The following is a 15,743-nucleotide window of genomic DNA, read 5'->3' on the forward strand; positions in this document are numbered from 1 at the left end:
ATCTGCGTCTTACCAGAAATATGTCGGGCTCGAGAGTCGGTTACGGTCAAGGAAGGATTAGCACCCTTGAACCGCCCTTTCGGTACTACGTAATTTTCAGTTGTCTTAATTAAGAAAATTGTAATTTTAAATTAAAAGGTAAAAATAACGATCCAAGACTTACCTATGTTCGATTGAAAATGTACCCTTAAAGAGTTGAGAAACATGTTAGATATAAAAAAATAAAATTAAATAAATAAAATAAATAAATAAATTCAACCAAAATAAAAAGAAATAAAATAAAATAAAATAATAAATAAATAAATAAAGCATATAAAATGATAGTAATAATATAAATATAAATAAAAAAGGTAATATATAATAAATAAAATACACATAAAGAAATGAAGCAATAATATAATATATATAATAATGATAAAAGGTAATATACGTAAATAGATGTTAAATGAAACATTAAAATACATTTGTAGTTATATGTACATAATATATATATACGAATAAAAAGAAGAAGAGGAACAATAAATATATAAAATATATAGATATATTGTTAGTGAAATAATAACAAATAAAATAGTATAGGTAAAAAAATGCGAAATCAAGAAAATGAATTAAAACATGAAGGGATTAAATTGGAACAAAAAAAATCAGGGGTTAAATTTTGAAGTAATTGGGGGAATATTAAATACTTAAAAAAATGAATATGCCTCGGGAGTAGATTTAGGTTCGAAATTTCGAAACCCCACCCCTTTTTAGTCATCGGCGCAACCCACGTTTTAGGTTATTCGAACCAAATCTCAAGAAAAATAACGTGCACATGCAAAAAAAAAGTTAAAAGATGCTACCTTTTATTTCCTTTTCGAATCGTTTACAATAGCTTTGCCTTTGTATTTTTCGTGCTTTCCTCTGTGTTTTGTGCATAAATCGTGTGTTACAATGGTGAGTTACAATGACTATTTATAGTGCTTGTGGATCCTATCTTTAAGAATTTAAATCTTAGTAGAACTCTATCCTATTTTTAGGAGTTTGAATCCTAGCAAAATTTTATCCTATTTTTAGGAGCTTGAATCCTAGTAGGACGAAAATGTGTATTGACAGTACGCAAAACCTTCAATTGTGGAATTCACTAAAGTATTGGCTGCCATTGCTAGGATGAAACATTATGTCGTTGTTGTTTCAATGTTATACAATTTTTTGGAGTTTCGCATAATGTTTATTCTTTGAGCATCTTCATTAACTTCTTTTGTCAATTAGGTCGAATTGATTTTGAGGAAAATGTTGAAGTTAGGTATTGAACCTAATGTTGTAACCTTTTCCACTTTGATTAATGGACTTTGCAAACACATGTTTTCCCAAACTGTGACTTTGTTTGATGAAATGGTTGAGAAAGGGTATCAACCTGATTTAATTGTTCACAATACAATACTTAATGGGTTGTGTAAGATCGGCAATATCGACAGAGCTGTAAGGTTTTTAATGATGATGGAAGAAAGATGTTTTGTACCCGATTTTGTAACATATGGCACTGTCATTGACTTTGTAAGAACGGGTTGCTGAAGGAGGCTCTCTCTTCTCCGAATCATTTTATAATTAATGAACCATTTTATAACTTTTAATAGTTATGAGCCTCAACAAAGTAGTGTCATATAATCATATAACCATTTGTGTATTTTACCCTAATTTTTTTAGATTATAAGATAATTTGACACAAATTCATTAAAAATAATTAAAATATTTTTAATTTAATATATAACTAATAATACAATGAGATTATTTTTATGTTTTTTGTTTTTATATATTTCTATCAGTTTGAATTAAGTTGAACTTAGAACCATTTAGAATCTATGTAAATATAATTAAATAAATTCAGATTTTAAAATAAATTTATTTTAAGTTTTAATTTAAAAATAATTAAATTTTTAATTTTAAAAAGAGGGATGAACTATCTAAGGGTAAACTATATATTTAGTGCCTAAACTATTACTTTTTTATGTTTTGGTACCTAAATCTTATTTTGTTACAAAACATACCTAACGTTTAATTTAAGTTTCATTTTGGTACATCGCCTTTAAAAACTTAACGGTGATATTGATGTGTCACCCACCATAAGGTAATGAGACAACACCATTGGAAAAAAATAGAAAAATTTCATATCAACAATCTGTTAATTTTTTAACGACATGTACCAAATTAAAACTTAAACTAATATTAGGTATGGTTTTGAAAAATATAAATTTAGGTAAAAAACAAAACAAAGTAATAGTTTATTATTTTTATGTTTTTTGTTTTTATATATTTCTATCAGTTTGAATTAAGTTGAACTTAGAACCATTTAGAATCTATGTAAATATAATTAAATAAATTCAGATTTTAAAATAAATTTATTTTAAGTTTTAATTTAAAAATAATTAAATTTTTAATTTTAAAAAGAGGGATGAACTATCTAAGGGTAAACATATTAGTGCCTAAACTATTACTTTTTATGTTTTGGTACCTAAATCTTATTTTGTTACAAAACATACCTAACGTTTAATTTAAGTTTCATTTTGGTACATCGCCTTTAAAAACTTAACGGTGATATTGATGTGTCACCCACCATAAGGTAATGAGACAACACCATTGGAAAAAAATAGAAAAATTTCATATCAACAATCTGTTAATTTTTTAACGACATGTACCAAATTAAAACTTAAACTAAATATTAGGTATGGTTTTGAAAAAATATAAAATTTAGGTAAAAAACAAAACAAAAGTAATAGTTTAAGTACTAAATATGTAGTTTATCCAATATCTAAATACCAACATATAATATAGGGTAAACTATATGTTTAGTACCTAAACTACCACTTTTTTCCTATTTTTGTATCTAAACTTTCATTTGTTTCAAAACGATATCTAGCGTTTATTTTTTGTTTTGTTTTGGTACCTCGCCGTCAAAATTACTCCTAATTTAATCAATCTAACTTTCAATTTTTTTATTATATATTAATAAAATAATAAAAAATCATGTCACAAAAATTATTAATTAAATAAATTAGAGTGATTAAAACATTAGCAATTTAAAAGTTGAGTAGTAAAATTGAAAATTTTTAAACTTTAGTGACCAAATTAAAAGAGATAAAATAGATGAGTGATGAATGATGTAAATTACCCATAAAATATACGATACCAAAATGAAGAATACACTAAAAGTTAAGTATGATTTTAAAATAAATAAATATTTAGGTACTAAAATAGAACAAAATTAATAGTGTGGGAACTAAAAACGTAGTTTACCCTGTAATATACTTGGGAGTTTATTTCGAAAGGGCAAAACCCATCCTTTCTTTCTATGTTTCATATGTGGCATTCTCCCTCTCCTCCTCTCTGTTTTTGGAGCACTGCTAATTTCAAGCTCAGCCCTTTTTCTTCGATTCTGCTCAGTTTCAAAATATGGGTAAGCTTCATTCTCCATTAATTCTTCGTTCTATTGTTAATGGTGGAAGGAATCTTTCTATTTTCCACTCTTCTTTTAACACCATTGCTTCCCACATTAAAGCTTTAAGCAAGAATTCAATGCCTGTAAAGGGAAACCCAAAAAATCATGATCTTTTTGATAATGTTGATGATGCTTTGGCTTTGTTCGATAAGATGATTGAGAAGTACCCAAAGCCTTCAATTGTGGAATTCAATAAAGTATTGGCAGCCATCGTTAGGATGAAACATTATGCCGTTGTCGTTTCTATGTATATAGCCAACTGGAGTTATTTGGAGTTCCGCATAATGTTTATTCTTTGAGCATCTTAATTAACTGCTTTTGTCAATTAGGTCGATTTGATTTTGGATTGTCTGTTTTGGGGAAAATGCTGAAGTTGGGTGTTGAACCTAATGTCGTAACGTTTTCCACTTTGATTAATGGACTATGCAAACACAGCAAGTTTTTCCAGGCTGTGGGATTGTTTGATGAAATGGTTGAAAAAGGGTATCAACCTGATTTGATTGTTTACAGCACAATACTTAATGGGTTGTGTAAGATCGGCAATACCGACAAAGCTGTTAGGTTTTTAAGGATGATGGAAGAAAGAGGTTTCAAACCCAATATTGTCACATATGGTACTGTTATTGACTGTCTCTGTAAGAACGGGTTGCTGAAGGAGGCTCTCGATCTCTTCTCTGAATTGAAGGCTAAGGGAAATCAACCCAATATTGTTGTCTACAATTGCTTAATTCATGCTATGTGCAATTTGGGCCAGTCAGATGATGTAACGAGGCTTTTAAATGAAATAAGGGAGAACAGTATTTCACTTGATATTTTCACATATAGTATATTGATCGACGCGTATTGCAAGAAGGGTATGATTTTCGAAGCTATAGATACCATTGACACAATGAGAAAGCAAGGCATTGAGCCTAATGTTGTCGCATATAATACATTGGTTGATGCTTATTGCAAGGAGGGAATGGTTTCTAAAGCTGAAGATATTGTCGACTCCATGAGAAAGCAAGGCATTGAACCTAATGTTGTCACATATAGTATATTGGTTGATACCTATTGCAAGGAGGGAATGGTTTGCAAAGCTGAAGGTATTGTCGACACAATGAGAAAGCAAGGCATTGAGCTTGATGTTGTTTCCTATAGCGCATTGATAGACGGCCATTGCTTGCAAAACGAAATGGATAAAGCTAGTAGAGTATTTCAGTTGATGATTCAGAAAGGTTGTGCACCTGATATACAAAGTTACAACATCATGATCAACGGATATTGCAAAGCGAAAAGGTTCGACGAAGCAATGGAGCTCTTTCATGAAATATATCGAACAGGACCAACCCCGAATACTATCACATATAACATTCTAATGCAAGGTATGTGTCAATTAAGGAGAGTTTCTGCTGCATGTGAACTTTTAAGGGGGATGCTTGCTTCTGGACTAGTTCCGAGTCGAGTGACCTATTCGATTTTGTTGGATGGTTTTTGCAAAAGTGGTAAACTTAATGAGGCATTGAAATTTTTTCAAGCAATGCGGAATAGTGGGTTGGAACTCGGTATTATCTTTTATAATACCCTAATTGATGGCATGTGGAAAGCTGGGCATATTGAACTTGCCAAGAGAATGTTTGATGAACTGTCTTCCAACGGTCTAAAACCCGATGTTTACACATATAATACAATGATTAATGGATTATGTAAAGGGGGATTGCCAGATGAGGCATACCAGTTGTTTAGGAGCATGGGAGATAGTGATTGTTCGCCTAATAGCATCTCTTATAATGTAATGACCCAGGGGTTTTTCCGAAACAGCTCTACCTCAAAGGCAACCCAACTCCTTGAGGAAATGGTCGGTAAGGGCTTTTCTGCAGATTTATGCACTGCTACCTGGTATGTGGATCTGCTCTTACAATCTAATAAATCGATCTCGATTTAAAAATGTTGGGTTGTTAGTGTAATGATCATAGTTGTGAATGTGAATAAACTCGATCATAACCACTTTCATTGTTGTGACAAATTAATTGTTTTTCTTTAGAGCTATGTTGAGTGCTAAAGTGTATTTCCAGTCTTAGTTGACGTACCTTATAAACATGAATGTGACCTGCTTTCCTGGCGTTATCTTTATCTACTCATTGTGTAACCCCCTTAGACTGATGCGGGTAACTCGATCTGATCTGAGGTGTCACATTAGGACCACCGGAGCGACCCACTGTAAAAATAGCGGAAAATTTAAATTTTTTTATCAAAACATGTAAATTCATAAAATCATTAATCGGTATGTAAAATTAAAACAGAATTTCAAACTCACATATAAAACAAAATACAATTACATACCGTGCTCTGGAAATAACACCGGAAGAACTTCCTTACTGATGGTGATAGTTGCATTGGTACAATTCTTTTAACCTACAATGTTGAGTAATAGAGTGAGCTTCGGAAAGCTCAGTAATACAGAACTACCAGATGATGTTGAAGAACGTACAGATACAGATAAACATATGTTTTTTTATTGTTTCCGAACATGTACAGATTTTTATGTTGATCGGAGATCCTACTGATATTTTAGATGGTAACAGACAATGAGCTTTCAGTTCAGATAAATATTTCGAATGACTGAGTTTAGGAGATCAGAATAGGTTATCTAGTGTGTTCCCGTAAAACCTGTAAAAATATACAGATTTTTATTTTAAAACATATATATATACACCCCCATCCTTTCACAATCTGTTTGTGTAGGTTCTCCGGAACCATACACCCCGTACAACCAGTGAGGCTCTGAGCACACAATCGAGAAGCCTGCAGATAATCTTCCTCCAACAATAAACCACCAAGATAAAACATTTCTCTGTCGGTAAACGTAGATATCAGAAATCAAAACTGAATTCAGATCAGATATCAGAACAGAATTCAGGTAATGTATCATAACAGAATTCAAGTCGGAAATCAGATAAAATATTTATATGATTAGGGAACACACCAGAGTTTACAGATATTATTCAGAGGTACTGAATAATCTTAGCAGGCAGAGAAACACGGATTTTCAGTATATCGATAAAATACTGGAAGTTAGAAATACTATTGGAAAAGTTCATTAACTGACGGAATCATCAGTTATTCAGAATGTGAATTATCAAGATCATATCTTATTCGGACAGTTTTCAGAAGTTGTACGTAATCAGAAGGGTATTCAGAATCCTTTACATCCATGTCAATTGATCGGATAATCGAATAACTTGAGAACGAAGATTCAGAACCAAAACAATTTATGTCGACTGGTCAATTCATTTTCCTTCCAGGGTATTTACTATTTAATGCCACAAATTCTTGTCCATAGATCATCTTTAGAATCATCGCTGAATAGATCTTCCAATGGTCTTTATTTCATTTTCAAGCTTCTTCGATATTATGAAATACTGACGTGCTTGATTTGTAGTTCATGTTTTATAAGGACAGTACATCTTATAAACTCATCAGAATTTCCAGACTTATCCAATTCACTTACTTAATCCTCAATCATTGAGGTTACTTAGTTTATTTAGCAGTCAAGTTTATTCCAGTTATTTTGGGGTTTTCCAGAGTAATTCAGACGTTTCTGAATTTCGGATACATATTGTACTTCCATTTAGTTCAATTCGATCTTTGTGGTTGATTTGTCGAACAAATATTCAATTCTTAGTGTTGAATGCGATCTAGAATTGAGCTGAGCTGAATACTTCCAAAATTATCATCGAGCCAAACTTGAGTAGACAAACACGCATTCAAGTAATATTTATGCCGTTCAGGTACTGACATATCATTAAGGTTGATCGGCTCACTTAAACTGTGTTCCATAACTTTTAAAGGTAGTCCAACACCTACGCTTATTTGGATTCCTTAATTAATCCAAAACATTTACTTAATATAGGCCATAAGGGTATTTTGGTAATTTTGGTGTTCAGTTTTATTTCATTCATTTCAGAGCTCGAGGATATCCAATCATTCATGAGCTTGGTGATATTCTTAGGTTATTTCCATTACAGGGGTATTCTGGTCATTTTATAGATCTACGATATTTCAATCTTTTCTTTCCATCCAGTCTTATTATTTAATTCCAATTTATCATCTATTTCATTCCCTTCGAACAATACTGATAAAAGAGCACCCTTCGATAATTTGTTCTTTAGGTATTTACTCATAACTCGGATATTTTCGGGTTAAATGTCTTCTCAGATTTTACAAACGAAATATCATGAATTTTTTCTGCACTATGTCAGGATCTTAACAATCAAATATGTACTTAATCAAGTTAAATATGAATCCTCAAAGAACTTTCTCATTTAAGGTCAACTCGGACTATTTTATCTCACAATGGCATTTTCGTAATTTCTTAACCAGATAATTTCAGTATTTACTCTTAATAAAAATAAATATAATTTAGAGATCCTATGGTTAATTTCTTTTCGGAAAATTCTCAAATCTTGAAATGATTCCTTAACAGACTTATAGTATCGCACATAAACCCTCTTAGGGTTAAAAACCGGTTATCTGCATTTCCTATGCAAAACTAACATTTCTTATGCACATCAGTATTTTTTACCGGATCAATATGCATTTTCAGAGTTATTAACAAACTTTCAGGGACAATTCTTGTCATCCTACAACATAAGGGTATTTTCGTAATTTTATCCAACCAGAGTATTCTCATAATTTATCATCTGAGTATCTTTCGTATTTAACATTTGTTGATATAAAATATAAGTTACAAATCCAAGACTGATTCCTTTATCACTAATCACAAAACTTGTAATTTAATTATAGCAATCTCTCAATCTCTTATAAAAGTCATCTGCTCCATAATCAATTAATGAACCTTTTTATCGTATTCAGATCGGGTGTAGAAATTAATCAACTCTACAAAAGTGTCCAACATTATCTTATTCATGCATTTACCAATATTCACATATTCCATAAAGCATAAAGAGGTAGTAAAGTATTACTTCGATTTCCGTGCAATACTGATCAAAGGTAGTAAAGTATTACTTCGATTTCCGTGCAATACTGATCAACCATTAAATTCCATTCGAACGCCCTCGATCTTGAAATCACCTTCCAATATTTCCTCGGATCCATATCAACAGAAATTACATAAAAAAAACGGAGTTTAATTCTGAAAAACGGATCGAATCGGATGATAAATCAGTGAAAAATAGCTTATTGGGTTCGAATTTGAAAAAACGGACTTCAGATTCAGGACGTCAAAAGCATAAAATATGACTTTTCAAAAATTTGGAATTTTCGGTCAAAATCAAAGTCAACGGGTTTGACTAGAAATGTTGAGGCCTTCGGGTCCGAATTTCGAAAAACGGACTGCGGAATCGGATTTGGAACGTCGAAAAATGTCATGATAGATATACTCGGTCAAAGTCGAAGGTCGTTTAATACCCGGTCAAATCCAGTTAAAGTTCTGGTCAACTGTGCTCAACGTCGGTCAACGGTTAACGTTCAACAGTCGACCATTTTACACAAATATCACCCTAACATAAATTAATTACCAAATTAGTCGTATTATGTTAAGTTTTGTATTACTGAGCTTTTCGAAGCTCACTCTATTACTCACCTTTTCAGGTTCAAAACAATTGTACCAGTGCATCTATGACTAAAGAGATTGATTACTCGAAAAATTTTCGTTCGGACTCTTTTATTGAAATAAGGAAAATTTATGATAATAATGTATGCTCAGCTGGTTAAGGATAAGTGGAGGAACCGTACTTTTGTAAAAGCTATTGTTATATTTGAAAGAACTGATGGAAGTTTCATTTATGTAATTATGTGACATGAATGAATTTCGAGGACGAAATTTTTTTAAGGAGGGGAGAATTGTAACACCCCAATTTAGGGGCTAAAATTAAGAAATTATAAAGTGGTGGATTTAATTTGGTATTTTAAAAGAAACTGTGGATTAAATTGTAAATTTTTAAAGTTGGCAGACCGTTTTATGAAGTGCAGGAAGTTCAGTGACTAAACTCTTGGTTTAGCCAATTTCCTATAGGAGAGAATTATAAACTCTATCCCGTGCGCTGAAACATAAAATTTTTCAGTTTTCCCTCTCCAACAACCCAACTTCCAACTCCGATCTACTCGCCGTCCGACCTCCAAACGACGAGCCGAAACCACCATCGTGTTCGTTGTCAATCGAGGAACAAAATCCCTCAAACCTTTCATCGTGAATCATCGCCGTTCGTCGTGAATTTCAATCAGAAGTATCGTCGGTAATAACTCGGTTTTAGTTGGTTTTTCATCGATTCACGATGATCAGGTCATTCCGTTTACGACACCTCCCGCACCATCGTGTTCGTTGCATCGTTACGAGTTTTCCGGTGTCATCCTTGGTCTCCGTCGACGGCGGCTCGTGAGGAGGTGAAGCGGTCAAAGTTTCCGATTTGTTGAAATCGAGCTCTCCGCCGTTCAAAATTGTGAACCGAGCTTTGTAAGTATCTCGAAATCGCTCAAAATAATTTTTAGAAATTTTTCCGAGATTTTAGCACTGTTCTCCGCCCCCCACGCGCCCCACTCGCTACTGCGCGTGGGGAAGGAAAAAGTGACCGGTTTGACCGGTTTTGGAACTGTTTTGACCGGTCATAACCCGACCCGTTGATCCGACCTGTTTACCCGACCCGTTGACTCGACCTGTTGACTCGTTGACTGTTGACCGGCGTTGACCACTGTTGACCAAAACTTTGACTGGCTTTGACCGAGCATTAAACGACCTTTGTTTTTGACCGAGTATACTTATCCTGATATTTTTCGACGTTCCAAATCCGATTACGCAGTCTGTTTCTCGAAATCCGGACCCGAAGGCCTCAAAATTCGCAGTCAAACCCGTTGACTTTGATTTTGACCGAAAATTCCAAATTTTCGAAAAGTCATATTTTATGCTTTCGACGTCTTGAATCCGAATCCGAAGTCCGTTTCGCTAAATTCGAACCCGGTAAGCCATCTTTCACTGATTTATCACCCGATTCGATCCGTTTATCGTAATTAAGCTTCGTTTCTGATATAATTTATGTTGATTTGTATCTGAGGGATTATTGGAAGTTGAATTGAAGATCAAAGGCATTCTAATGGAATTTTATGGTCGATCAGTATTACAGGGAAATCGAGGTAATACTTTACTACCTCTTTATGCTTTATGGAACATGTTGATATTGGTAAATGCATGAATAAGATAATGTTGGTCACTTTTGTGGAGTTGAATAATTTATTCACTCGATATGAATGTGGTAGAAATTTTGTAACTGAATACGATCGAATGACTAATATAAGATATTAAAATTGTTAGAATTAAATTACAAGTTTGTTAATAGTGATAAAGAAATCAACATGGATTTGTAAATTATATTTTATATCATCAAGGTTAAATGTTAAAGGTACTTGGATGGGAAATTATGAGAATACTTCGTATGTAAAAATATGAAATTACCCTTATATTGGAAAATGATAAGAATTGTCCTGGAAGTGGATTATAATCTGAAAAGACATATTGATACAATCAAAATATTGATGTGCATAAAAAATGATAGTTATACTTAGAAATTATGGTTTTTAACCCAAGGGTTTATGCAAGATACTAGAAGTGTGTTAAGGAATTATTTCAAGATCAGAGAGTGTTCAAGAAAGCAATTAATCATAGGATCTCTAAATTATATTATTTTCGTTAAGAGCTAATATCGAACTTATCTGTTAAGAAATTACGGAAATGTCCTTAAGAGTAGAATAGTCTGAGATGACTTTGAATGAGAAAATACTTAGAGGATTCGTACTTAACTCGATTAAGTACGAATTTAATTGTTAATCCCGACTTAGTGCAGGAAAATTCCTGATATCCGTTTGTAAGTCTGAGAAGACACTTGACCTGAAAATATTCGAATAATGAGTAAATACTTGAAGAGTAATTTATCGGGGGTATTCTGCTGTCAGAATTGTTCGAAAGGACTGAAGTAAATGATAAGATTGAATTAAATAATAAGATCGGATGGAAGGAAAGATTGAAATACTGTATATCTGTAAATGGCCAAAATACCCCTATAATGGAAATGACCCAAGAATATCACCAAGCTCAGGAATGATTGAATATCCTCGAGCTCTGAATGAATGGAATAAAACTGACATCAAATTACCAAATACCCTTATGGCCTAAATTTAGTAAATGTCTTGGATTATTAAGGAATCCAAGTAAGCATAGGTATTGGACTACCTTTAAAGGTAATGGAAAATAATTTAAGTGAGTAGATCAACCCTAAAGCTATGTCAATACCTGAATGGCATAGATATTACTGGAATATGTGTTCGTCTTCTCAAGTTTGGCTCGATGACAAATTTTGGAAGTATTCAGTTCAGCTAAGATCTAGATCGTATTCAGTACTAGAATTGGACGTTTGTTCGACAATCAACCACGAAGACCAAATTGAATGGAATGGAAGTACAACATGTATCTGAAATTCAGGAACGTTTAAATTATTCTGGAAAATCCTTGACCTGAAAATATTCGAATAATGAGTAAATACTTGAAGAGTAATTTATCGGGGGTATTCTGCTGTCAGAATTGTTCGAAAGGACTGAAGTAAATGATAAGATTGAATTAAATAATAAGATCGGATGGAAGGAAAAGATTGAAATACTGTATATCTGTAAAATGGCCAAAATACCCCTATAATGGAAATGACCCAAGAATATCACCAAGCTCAGGAATGATTGAATATCCTCGAGCTCTGAAATGAATGGAATAAAACTGAACATCAAAATTACCAAAATACCCTTATGGCCTAAATTTAGTAAATGTCTTGGATTAATTAAGGAATCCAAGTAAGCATAGGTATTGGACTACCTTTAAAGGTAATGGAAAATAATTTAAGTGAGTAGATCAACCCTAAAGCTATGTCAATACCTGAATGGCATAGATATTACTGGAATATGTGTTCGTCTTCTCAAGTTTGGCTCGATGACAAATTTTGGAAGTATTCAGTTCAGCTAAGATCTAGATCGTATTCAGTACTAAGAATTGGACGTTTGTTCGACAAATCAACCACGAAGACCAAATTGAATGGAATGGAAGTACAACATGTATCTGAAATTCAGGAACGTTTAAATTATTCTGGAAAATCCCCGAAGTAACTGGATTGGACTTGAATGTTAAATGAACTAAGTAACCTCAATGACTGAGGATTAAGTAAGAGATTGGAATAAGTTTGGAAACTCGGATGAACTTATATGATGTATCATCCCTATGGATTATGAACCACAAATCAAGTACGTCAACATTTCATGGTATAGTTGAAACATGGAAATAAAATAAAGACCATCAGAATATTTGCTTGTCTCCTTAAGATCTATTCAGTGATGACTCAGATGATGATTTGTGGATAAGAATATTTGGTAATCGGATTAATCGTCATAGATTGTAAAGATTCTGAATACCTTCAAATTTCGTAGAGCTTCAGAAAAATGTACGAATAAGATGATCCCGATGATCATATCCTGAAAACCGATGATTTTGTCAGTTAACAACTCTCTAATAGTGATTCTAATTTCCGGCATTCTATTGGTAAACTGAAGATTTACGTTTCTCTGCCCGATAAGATTATTCAGTACCTCCGAATAATAATTGTAAACTCTGGTGTGTTCCCTAATCATATAATTATTTTATCTGATTTTCGACTTGAATTCTGTTCTGATACATGACCTGAATTATGTTCTGATTTCTTATATGGATTCTGTTCTAATATCTGTTCTGAATTCTGTTTTGATTTCTGATATCTCCGTTTAATGACGGAAAAATGTTTTAATTGGGGGGTATTGTTGAAGGAAGAATTTTCGCAGGTTCCTCGCTTTGTGCTCAGGGCCTTATATGTTGTTTGGGTTGGGTGTATGGTTCTGGGGAACCTACACATTATTTGTGTTGGGATGGGGGTATATAATATATGTTTTAAAAAGATCTGAAAAGTTACATGGTTTTTGGGAACACTAGTAACCTATTCTGATCTCATGAACTCAGTCATCCTAAATTTCTCTGAACTGAAAGCTCATTGTCCGTTACCACCTGAAATATCAGTATGATCTCTGCTCAGTATAAAAATCTGTAAATGTTCGGAAACAATAAGGAATATATATATCTGTATCTGCACGTTCATCAGCATCATCTGGTAGTTCTGTATTACTGAGCTTTTCGAAGCTCACTCTATTACTCACCTTTTCAGGTTCAAAACAATTGTACCAGTGCATCTATCGACTTCAGTAAGGGAGTTCTTCCGGCGTGGTTGCAGAGTATGGTACTTGTGATTAGGGGGCATATAATTGTATTTTGATTTATATACGAGTTTGGAAATCTGTTTTATCCTTAAATAGTGATAAATGATTTTATAAGTTTACATGTTCTGATAAAAAGTTTTAAATTTTCTGCTATTTTTACAGTGGATCGCTCCGGTGGCCCTAATATGACTTCCAGGATCGGATCGGGCTACCCGCATCGGTCTGGGGGTTACAGTTACAACATCATGATTAACGGATATTGCAAAACGAAAAGGTTCGACGAAGCAATGAAACTCTTTCATGAAATATCTCGAACAGGACCAACCCTGAATACTGTCACATATAACACTCTAATGCGAGGCATGTGTCAATTAAGGAGAGTTTCTGCTGCATGCAAACTTTTAAGGAAGATGCTTGCTTCTGGACTAGTTCCAAGTCGAGTGACCTATTCGATTTTGTTGGATGGTTTTTGCAAAAGTGGTAAACTTAATGAGGCATTGAAATTTTTTCAAGCAATGCGGAATAGTGGGTTGGAACACGATGTTATCTTTTATAGTATCCTAATTGATGGCGTGTGCAAAGGAGGGGATATTGAATTCGCAAAGGAATTGTTTGATGAACTGTCTGCCAACAGTCTAAAACCCAATGCTTACACATACTATAATGATTAATGGATTATGTAAAGAGGGATTGCCAGATGAGGCACACCCGTAGTTTAGGAGTATGGGAGATAATGATTGTTTGCCTGATAGCATTTGTTATAATGTAATGATCCAGGGGTTTTTCCGAAACAGCTCTACCTCAAAGGATGTTCAACTCCTTGAGGAAATGGTCGGCAAGGGCTTTTCTGCAGATTTATGCACTGCTGCCTGGTATGTGGATCTGCTCTTACAATCTAATAAATCGATCTTTATTTAAAAATTTTGGGTCGTTATTGTAACAATAGTTGTGAATGTGAATAAACTTGGTCATAACCATTATCATTGTTGTGACGAATTAATTGTTTTTCTTTAGAGCTATGTTGAGTGTTAAAGTGTATTTCCAGTCATGGATGCAAAACTTCACTCCTTACATCCGAATGATCCAAAATCCGTATGATCGAGACCACAACCATTGCATTTCCCTTTGCATTTACGACCATTGCATGTCCATTATGTATTACAATTGATCATCCTCCAACACTTTTCACATTACTCACATAATTGCAATCTTCCTTCAAACAAAGGTAACTTCACTATTCTTCCGGTAACTTTTTTTTCCTTTGTTATTTGAGCAGAACAAAAAACCTTCGGCTCTCATTCAATTATTTGAGCGGATTCATAAATATTAGACCCTTATTCGATCATTGTAAAATGTTACTCTAAATTGGGTAACCTTTAAAAGTTTATCGGATTCAAATACGTAATTTTATATGCCACTAAAGTTGTTGAGAAGTCTCAGATGAATGCACACATGTCCGTTCTCAAAAACGATTTTCAACTACACAGATGATAAGCTTCTTGAGGAGCTTATTGTCCGAGGTGGAGTCGATTATTAAAGAAACGGAGAGGTGTCAATTCGATCCGATGGCTTATGCTAAGGGGGCTGCGCATGACATGAAGCTTTGCAAACTGCAAAGAAAATAGCTCAAGGGTCACATTCTGGCCAAAGGGATAATGGTCATAGAAAGAACAAGGAACCAAATAAAACTGTAGTCGCCTCTTAGATTGCAATTAAAAGATATGATCCGTCTTCTTATAACATATCGATCACCCAACCGTTAATAAATAACCGTAACCCAAATAATGAAAGGTTGATATAACATATTAGACTGATTTGTTTGGACCTAATTAATTGGCCTTTGACTCATTTAATAAAAATAATATCATAGAAAAAAAATGAGAGAGACCACAAAATATGAGTTGCTTCCTGAATTCAAGGAAATTGTTAACTTGTCGGGGAAATTGTTTGTGTAGTAAATCCAAGGAAGGTATAACAAACGTGAATGATTTTTTAG

At 33.4% G+C, this 15,743-nt stretch overlaps 1 pseudogene; it reads left to right on the forward strand.

Annotated features, from left to right (window-relative positions):
* The first annotated feature begins 3,296 nt into the window (after positions 1 to 3,296).
* On the forward strand, positions 3,297 to 14,570 carry LOC120177340 (annotated as a pseudogene).
* Positions 14,571 to 15,743: the final 1,173 nt, after the last annotated feature.

This window comes from Hibiscus syriacus, unplaced genomic scaffold (assembly GCF_006381635.1).
Source record: "Hibiscus syriacus cultivar Baekdansim isolate YM2019G1 unplaced genomic scaffold, ASM638163v2 tig00112285_pilon, whole genome shotgun sequence".
Taxonomy (NCBI): Eukaryota; Viridiplantae; Streptophyta; class Magnoliopsida; order Malvales; family Malvaceae; genus Hibiscus; species Hibiscus syriacus.